The sequence below is a fragment of the Mus musculus genome, chromosome 1 (assembly GCF_000001635.26).
Source record: "Mus musculus strain C57BL/6J chromosome 1, GRCm38.p6 C57BL/6J".
Taxonomy (NCBI): Eukaryota; Metazoa; Chordata; class Mammalia; order Rodentia; family Muridae; genus Mus; species Mus musculus.
The window spans coordinates 109,965,415-109,975,570 of record NC_000067.6 but is presented as its reverse complement, the minus strand read 5'-3'; positions in this window follow the sequence as shown (position 1 = coordinate 109,975,570).

Here is a 10,156-nt window from a genome sequence, read left to right as displayed (position 1 = left end):
AGTCCTGAAAGCCTGGCTGCTCTATCCTGTCCATATTAAAACAGTGTTCCTACAGACCCACATGCCCAGAAATAATTACTTGATGTTTTAAATTACAAATACAAATAAATTAGTTCATATTTTCTAACTATTAAAAGAATTGGAATAAGTATTTGGTTGTAGCTACTCTCATTTTAAATGTTGTATTTATTTTAGCTTGACCTAGAGCAGATTTATAATTATAAAAATAATGTTTTCATAAATTATTATATAAAATAACTCTCTGGTCACTTCTTAAAATTGTGGTTTAACGTTAATATAAATCTTCAGTTCTCAGAAGACTGAAAATCAAGTTAGCCATTTTAGCCAGAGTAAAATGCTTATATTATGGAAGACTATAAAATAAAAGAAAAAAATAAATCATGGGACATTTATTAGCACCCCAGATTGATTTGTAATTGAATATCCACATTGATATTCCTTTCAGTAGGAAATATAAAAGCACTTTCCTCCAGAATTTAAACAGTTAAAGCCTTTGTAGTTGATTAAAACACTATTATAAATTATGTGTTTGAACTTTATTAGATACTCTTAAATATTTAATTATTTCCTTATAGAGTAAGACAACTAAGTTTTATACCTTTTCTAATTTCTCCCAAACAGTCCATTAATTAACCATGCAAATTATCCTAACTGAAGTTTCAGATTCAGAGCGGTACCAAATGGAGCAAGGTGAAGGCATATGTATGCCTTTGCATTTGAATAACCAACTTCTGCTAACTTAACAAGCCCCTTCCTTATATCCAACCCTCAGGTACCACAGGCCACCCACTGGTTGCTGTTTTGTTCTTTGTCTCATTTTTTAGAAAGGTTTTTGATTGGTTGTTCTTTGAAGACTCTGCATAATGTTAAACTCAGTTCAAACCTAATTCTGCGTAGCTTTGTTTTCTTACTGTACAATCTGAATTTCAAGATGGTCTATACTTGCCTTATGCAGTAGTCACAAGCTCATTCAAGCCAGGTCTCTCATTCATTTACAGGTACAGCCCATGTAGCCAAGTGAGTTTCTAATTCTTTTTTTTTTTTTTTTTATTGGTGATATGACATATAAGTAAAGGTAATTCAAAGATTAAGAGTTTGTTTTCATTAAATCATTGTAAACATTTTAATCTTTTCCTTCCAGACCCAGGCAGTTGTATGCAATGGTCAGATTTGTCCAGTTATTTCTTCCTTGGCACTTGGGATTGAAGCTAGTGCATCCTGTCAAATATACTCCAGCCCAGCTGTAGCTTTTAGTCTAAGAAACAAAGTTGTCAGGATGGCTTGTACCCATTGTAGCCACAGAAGTCCTTTAACATGCAATCTTTCTGCCACAACTACCTAATGCTAGATTTACAAGTCTAAGCCAACAGGCCTGGTTTTATGCATTGTTGTTGAAATGATTGGAATTATTTACTGCATTTTAAGCCTGCATTATTACTCCACACCTGGAAATTTTTTTACTCCGTCCACTAAGGCAGAAATACATTATTATAAAAACTTTTAAAATGACCTTTGCCACATTGTCAAAGTCTTTGGTGTGGCATATTTATTGATTTCAAAAGAATATAACAATGAATTTTTTTGAAATCTAGTTAAATCATAAATCAGCACATTATAAAAACAACAACAACAACAAAAAAAACCTATCTTAACTCTAGTCTCTGTACCAAAAGATGATCTACATATTAATCAATGAATGGTTCTAAAGATGTATTTCTTTAAAAGTTATTTCATGTATGTCTGTATGTTCATTCATACACACACACACACACACACACACACACACATATATTAGATTTTATATTTCTTTATTCAAATTTTAACACAACGATTTGGTATATTTTTTCTAGTAAAAAAACATGAAAATTTGATAACCACAAATCAAATCATGATCACACTAAATGTCAGAAATCAAATATGCAGTTGATCTAAAAGGGATATGTTTAATGGTTCCAGGCATTATCATTTAATTTTGAAATAAAAGTAGATTTATAACCACTTAGGTTTTTAAATAAAAGTCAGCTAATTCTTAAACCCATACCAAGCTACTAAATGATGTGGATGCCAGGGCTCATTATTTACATTTTAAAGAGCCATGTATAAAACCAAATACTATTGCATATATTTATTGTGTTTATTAAATATAAACATTGAAAAGTTATGCAAATCAATCATTGTCTTTATATATTTAAATATATATTTAGATATATTGCATGTATTTTCAAACTATAGAATGAATTTCTTATGTATGTGTATATCCACCTGCAGGTCTATGAAAACATACACTGCCAACTAAAGCCGGTTTCTGTGGTTGATTTCTTTTCCTTCTTTTCTGAGAGAAAAACTTAAAGGAAAACTCTCTCTCTCTTTGTACCGTTCTTTCTGTGTCTCTGTCTCTGTCTCTCTCTTTCTCTCTCTTTCTAACATGCACTCAAGCACGCACGCGTGCGCGCGCACACACACACACACACAAGCACACTCACATGCTATATTATTATTTTATTTGGGTTTAAGTGATGGTTTAAGTCAGTGGTATTATTCCTGAACAAATTCTTGGAAAAGAAGCAAAATGTTTTTCTATACAAAGCAAAGAAAAATTGAGGGGGAGAATAAACGTTGATCAATCCTTTTAATAAAAAGAAAAGCTATAGACATAGTATGAAAAGACACCTGCAAAGTGGCTCGAAGGATGGATTAGCAGTTTCTTTGCACTGCTCATCAGCTGAGTTTGAGCTGGAGCTACTAAGGATAAAAGCAAGGAGATGGGAAATGTAACTACAGTTCATTAAATTCACTAATTACTAATCAGTAAAATACCTTTTATTTTCCCTGTCAGTTTCATCACATAAAAAGGAAAAAACCCTTTCTTTGTACTCATTTTGAATGACCCGAGGAAAGCACTTACTGTGCACCTGGCAACTTGTCTGTTTTCTCTTAAGTAGAAACTGTTTAGTTTACCCCTTTCTTCGGGGTACCAGAACCTATTTTAAATATATATATACACAGTCCTGGGCCAAGACTCTTGTGAAAGGCAACAGATGTTGCTAAGATTATACCAGCCTGTGGACTATCCTGTTTCACTTTTAAAGAAGGAAAACAAAAACAAAAAATTCAGGAGCAGGAGAAAGGGGGTAGGAGAGCAAGCCATGCTTTAAACCGTTGCGCTACTTTCCACTTGAGCAGATCTGTTTGCACATGTTCTCCTGGGCCTGGCAGAAAGGGTTGAGCCTTTTACACTCAGTCTGAGGTCAGCCTTAATGTGATGTTCAGTGGTCCTCATGCCTTTCCTATAGAACAGCTGCCTCTGATTTCCAGAACAAATTGAGGTGATTCAATGTACCAGCAGGGCACTAAGTATAACTTCCATTCACTGCAAAGGATGGAAAGCTCAGAGCAGACCAACCACGGTTGCCTATAATAAACCGTGGGATTAGGTTTGAGACACTCAATATTAAGACACTTATATTTCAAAGTAGGCCATAACAACAGAACAGAATTTTATGAATGAGAATGAGAAAAACCAATAATTGAGCATTTGTGAAATTATGCCTAAATATCAAGTGTCCTCATGCTTAGCTGCCTATTTGCACACAGGTACACAACTAACTCATTAGATATTCATGTGAAAAGACTGCCTGAAGATAGTTAAAACCTTCAAATAAATGGCACCCTGGATACAGTACAAGTATAGTGATAGATGAAGACTAACAAGGTCATTTTCTGATTAAAATGTAAATTGTCCATACGATTTGAAACAATTCAATTAGAAGTATACAGGAAAAAGAAATGGCAGCAGAAGACAGCAATGTTCAAACATTCACCAGACATAATTAAACAAATGCAAGGTTGATTAAATGACACTCATTTTGAATTGAAACTCGGACACTGTAAGACAAAGAAAATGAGGTGTGGTTGCTCCAGTGGTCTCTTGTTTAGTTTTAAATTAAATTTGCCCTAATCCATATAATGGCTAAGATAAAAAATTAAGGTGACAGCAGATGCTGGCAAGGATGTGGAGAAAGAGGAACACTCCTCCATTGTTGGTGGGATTGCAAGCTTGTACAACCACTCTGGAAATCAATCTGGCGGTTCCTCAGAAATTGGACATAGTACTACTGGAGGATCCTGCAATACCTCTCCTGGGCATGTATCCAGAAGATGTTCCAAGAAGGACACATGCTCCACTATGTTCATAGCAGCCTTATTTATAATAGTGAGAAGCTGTAAAGAACCCAGATGTCCCTCAACAGAGGAATGGATACAGAAAATGTGGTACATTTACACAATGGAGTACTACTCAACTATTAAAAAGAATGAACTTATGAAATTCCTAGGCAAATGGATGGACCTGGAGGGCATCATCCTGAGTGAGGTAACCCAATCACAAAAGAACTCATATGATATGTACTCACTGATAAGTGGATATTAGACCAGAAACTTAGAATACCCAAGATAGAAGATACAATTTGAAAAACACATGAATCTCAAGAAGAATGAAGACCAAAGTGTGGACACTTTGCCCCTTCTTAGAATTGGGAACAAAACACCCATGGAAGGAGTTACAGAGACAAAGTTTGGAGCTGAGACAAAAGGATAGACCATCTAGAGACTGCCATACCCGGGGATCCATCCCATAATCAGCCTCCAAACGCTGACACCATTGCATACACCAGCAAGATTTTGCTGAAAGGACCCTGATGTAGCTGTCTCTTGTGAGGCTATGCCAGGGCCTGGCAAACACAGAAGTGGATGCTCACTGTCAGCTATTGGATGGATCACAGGGCCACCAATGGAGGAGCTAGAGAAAGTACCCAAGGAACTAAAGGAGTCTGCAACCCTATAGGTTAAACAACAATATGAACTAACCAGTAACCCCGGAGCTCGTGTCTCTAGCTGCATATGTATCAGAAGATGGCCTAGTCAGCCATCATTGGGATAAGAGGTCCTTGGTCTTGCAAACTTTATATGCCTCAGTACGGGGAACGCCAGGGCCAAGAAGTGGGAGTGGGTGGGTAGGGGAGGTGGGAGGGTCTGGGGGACTTTTGGGATAACATTGGAAATGTAAATGATGAAAATACCTAATATATATATGAAAATTTTGATTGAAAGCTTTAGCAGGAAACATACATTTCTCAATTCATAAAACTTAACACCAGGTTACAGTTTTAGAGTTATCCTGACAAACAAATAACCACAAATCTCACATCTTGAGTCAGTGATGAGATTTCAGTATCTGTGTCTTGTTATGTACACTGGAATTGTGGCTTAAAATATTCATTGTTCACAGTTAGTAATTGGAACCTCAGGAAACTGAAAAGCTTCCACTTGGCCAAGGACACTATCATGCACAAAAAACAGCAGCCTATAAAATGGGAAAAAGTTTTATTAGATACCATGCTGAGAGTGGGTTAATATCTAAATTATATAAAGGCCTAACATAAAACCAAAAACTATAATTCTAATAATGAATTTAGCAAGACATGACAGTCTGTCATATGAACAGCTCAGTGCCTTGTTCAGCCATCATTAGGGGAGCTTCCTCCTACTGTACACAGGAACAAATACAGATACTTGACCTTGGAACACTCAGTCCTGAAAGGAATATCTCAACAAAGCCCTCCTCTTAGAGCTCAGGGAACTCTGCAAAAGAGAATACAAAATGCTCATAAAAGCCACAAGACATGAAGAGCAGCAAGGTAACAAGACCTTCTAAACAAACCAGGACCAATGCACCTTGATCCCACAGGAACTGTGGCAGCATTCAGAGCCTACACAGGTTTGGTGTGAAAGAGTCCCACTGCTTACACTGGAAATGGATTCATGCACCTATCCCTAACCATGAAGCTATCACCAATTGGTAATCACTTGCAAATAGAAAGTAATTTATCTCCAATATAAATCATTACTGAGGTCAGGACCCAGGTTTTTATTTTTACTTTTGTCTCATTTTCTTATAATATTTCATCTGGGTATTCTCCCTCTCCCCCTCCCCCTCCCTCTCCCTCTCCCCACCCCCCTCCCCCTCCCTCTCCTTTCCCTTCCCCTCCCCTCATCCCTCCCCAGTCCCTTCCTCTTCCCCCTTTCTATATCTCTCCCTCTATCTCTACCTCTCTGCTAATTTTATTTATTTCTTACTCTAAATGTATTTTGATTATATAATATGGTTTCTAATTTTCTGTGGCTTTGGACTCTTTGATTTTTAGGTCTGCTTCTTCTTTTCCTTATTTTACCATTCTTATTTGTTTGTTTTTAACGCTTCTATCTATCTATCTATCTATCTATCTATCTATCTATCTATCTATCTATCTATCTATCTGTCTATCTATTGATCTATCTATCTATCTATCTATCGATCGATCTGTCTATCTATCTATCTTTATTATTATTTATTATTATTATTATTTTAGTTGCCGATTTTTTTCAATGTGGACAGCACAGAAGGATGTAGATTTAGGTAGGAGCTGAGTTGAAGAGGATATGTGAGTAGTTGGAGGAGGGGAACTGTAGTGAAAATATATTGCATGAGAAAAATTCACAAAAAATTTCAATAAAATAAAGAAAAACATCTGCTGTTATTCCTTGTATTTTTTAATCAAAATTCTTACATAAACATTGCTTTAATGATTGTGTAAACAATAATTTGAATGATACTGATATAATACAAGGAAATGCAAAATTAGGAAATTGAAATGCAGTTTTCTATCTGGCAATAAACAGAATATTTTTATTAAGCTATTACTTCCTTAAAGAAGGAAATTATTTGGACATTCAACTTATTAGATATAGTTTATGGCCTGAGTGAAAGATTATCTTTAAAAAATATTTGTGTCCTTCTGTGTATATTTTTTATTTCCTTACTTATTACCTATCTGTAATATTAGGAATCATACCTTAATGTTTAAATTTTGCAGTTACCTTGGAAATTGTTAATATGTTTTCCTGATGTATATTCTATATAAATGGAAGTAAGCTTTCTAGACCAGTTGTTCTTAACCTATGGGTCGCGACTCCTTAAGAGGGTCAAACTACCTTTTCACTGGGATCACACTAGACCATCAGAAAACATGCGACTTACATTATAATTCATAACTTGAAAATTACAGTTATGATGTAGAAGTAACCATGTTATAGCTGTTGATCATTACAACATGAGGAACTGTGTTAAAAGTTTAGCAGCACTGGAAAGGTGGAGAACCACTGTTTTAGACACATGCTATTGATAACAAAGATAGAGAATGATATCTTTGTTTGAAAGCCACCTACCAGCACTACTGCTACTCCCTCTATCCCTAATATAATGTCAGTATCTTGGTTTGTTACAATAGAATTTAGAGGGTATTTTAAAACACAGTGAGTGGGATTTACAGGGAAATTCGTAGAAGGGAGTATCTACATGGCTATATACTGGCAAAAAAGATTAAAGACATTTGACATGGGAAAAGTGATACCAATGATGTATTTTCAATTTAAAAAATGTTTATCAAGGGACTCCTCAAAGTATTGAGGTAAATAAAAAAAAATAGAAAACCTCTAATTTTAAAATGCAGTTTGCTTATAGCCAGCAAAACAGACAGAACTTTATATTAAACATGCATGTGCCCTTTAATGTTGAGTAGCTCCCAAGGATTAACAACCCTCTCAGGGCATACATGAAACTCCCTAGAAAGGGAACTAGAATATATTTTGCTGATGGCCTGGGGATAGGTGGACTGAAGCCTGAGGGATCAGGTGGCTAGTTGGAGAGCTGGGTGCTGGGAATTGAGAGAGTGAAGGGAGAGAGAGCTGGAAAAAAAAAATCAAAAGCAAAGCAAAGAAAAACAAAACAAAAGAAAAAACAATCACTTTAACTTATGAAACCATCAGCAACAAGATGTGAATGAAAAAGTTATCCTTAAACTCATTAGACCTTCAGAGAAAGAAGGCTTGTGTCTGCAGTTAAAGTACAAGAGCTAGGATAGTATTGTACCAGCTATCAATCTTCATGCTTCAGGGCAGAAGCTGTTCAACAGATGGGTCAGGATGATATTCACCCCTTTGGTATAGTATTGTGAAATTAAATATATTATAGGAAGTTTATTCCTCTCAGTGAAACATCTGTCCTTGGCCACAAGACAAAATCTACCCTCTGTCAGTTCCAGAATGTTAACGCCTATCTCTCAGAGCATGTTATTATACATCAGTGGAAGTTATGCCACCCTTACATATATTTTGAATTTCACTTTCCAGTTCTTAAGGGATTTTCAAGTTTCACTAACTTCCAAATCGCAATTAGGGAGATATTTAAAAGTAACTTCCGTTTACTGTATAATTTAGCTTGCATCTATTTAATGAACAGCAAAAATCTAAAAGGAATATGCCTATCATGGATAAGAATCTAAGCTTGTCATCTCTATTGGCCTTTGGCTTCTTGTGGGCATAGAAATATGACATATTTTTCAATTTTTGTTGATCAGGGAGTCATAAAAACACACATTTTCCTACATGAAATATGAATTAAAATGATTAATTTCTACTTCATCTATGTATGAAGAAATCTGCACCGTTACCTTCTGTGCCCTTTTTCCTGGGTTTGGAAAGAATTTCTTTGCAATAGCCTTGGAAGCCAAATGGTCTGTGTGGCAGGATGACTGTTGTTGCAAATTCTTAGGTGATATTTGCTGTCAATGAACAGCTTTCCCCTCTCTCTCCCCCAATATTATCTCAGAGATAAATTGTCATCTCTGAGTTTGGACGATTGCCATTTGGGTTCTCTCCACTATTAGAGTTTGCCAACTTCAATTAATCAATGTTTCTTATTGTCAACTATTTCATTTCTTCTTTATTCATATTCATAATCTCTAAAAAATCTAAGAACACAATAATTATAAATATTATTTTAAAATAATTATACCTACAATGGATTAAGTGCATAAATTTAAATCTGCAAAATTTCTTACACATCATTCAGTTAATGATGAACACCAGGACTGACACCTGGTTGGTAAGTAAATATCACTCTATATCTTCAGATGTTCTTAAATTGTGAGAATCGGAAGGGTAGATTTCTTTAGTTAGATTGTTGAATAAAATATCAACTAGCAAAATGACATTGAATACTTCACTGGACCTCAGTTTTTCATGTGAATGATGAAAATACAGTTACTCCATTGCCAGTCTACTAGGGTAGAGAAACATATGCATAGTAATTTTAAAGTGCCTACTTTTTGAAAGCAACTACAAATATTACCAGTTTGTGATTAATATATTTGATTTTCTTTTACATCTCAGAATTAATATTTCTATATACACAAATGTTTCTTCCTTGAAGTAATGTTTTTCAAATGGCTACTTTATTATTATCAGCTTGAAGACATTAAAGTGAAAGTGTTGAAAACAAACTTTGTTATATTTTCTTTTGTTATTGTTGTTGTTGTTAGATATTTTCTTTATTTACATTTCAAATGTTATCCTCTTTCTCCTATTACCTCCTAACCCTGAAAACTCTCTATCCCATTCTCCCTTCCCCTGCTTCTATGAGGATGTTCACCCAACCACTCACCTACTCCCACCTCCCTGCCCTGGCATTCCCCTACACTGGGGCATCCAGAATGCACAGGACCAAGGGCCTCTCCTCCCCCTTATGCCACACAAGGACATCCACTCCTACATACACGGCTGGAGCCATGAGTCCCTTCAAGTGTACTCATTGGTCGGTGGTTTAGTCCATAGGAACTCTGGGGATACAGGTTGGTTCATAATTTTTGGTCTTCCTATGAAATGCAAACATCGTCAGCTCTTCCAGTCCTTTCTCTAACTCCTTCAGTGGAGACTCAGTGCTCAGTCCAATGGTTGAATGCTAGCATCCTCCTCTGTATTTGTCAGGCTCTGGCAGAGCCTCTCAAGAGACAGCTCTATCGGGCTCCTGTCAGCCTGCACTTCTTGGCATCCCCAATAGTGTCTGGGTTTGGTGACTGTATATAGAATGGATCAACAGGTGGGGCAGTCTCTGGATGGCCTTTCCTTCAGTCTGTACTCCACATTTCGTCTCTGTATCTCCTTCCATAGGTATTTTGTTCCCCCTTCTAAGAAGAACCGAAGTATCCACACACTGGTCTTCCTTCATCTTGAGCTTCATGTGGTCTGCGAATTGTAGTGT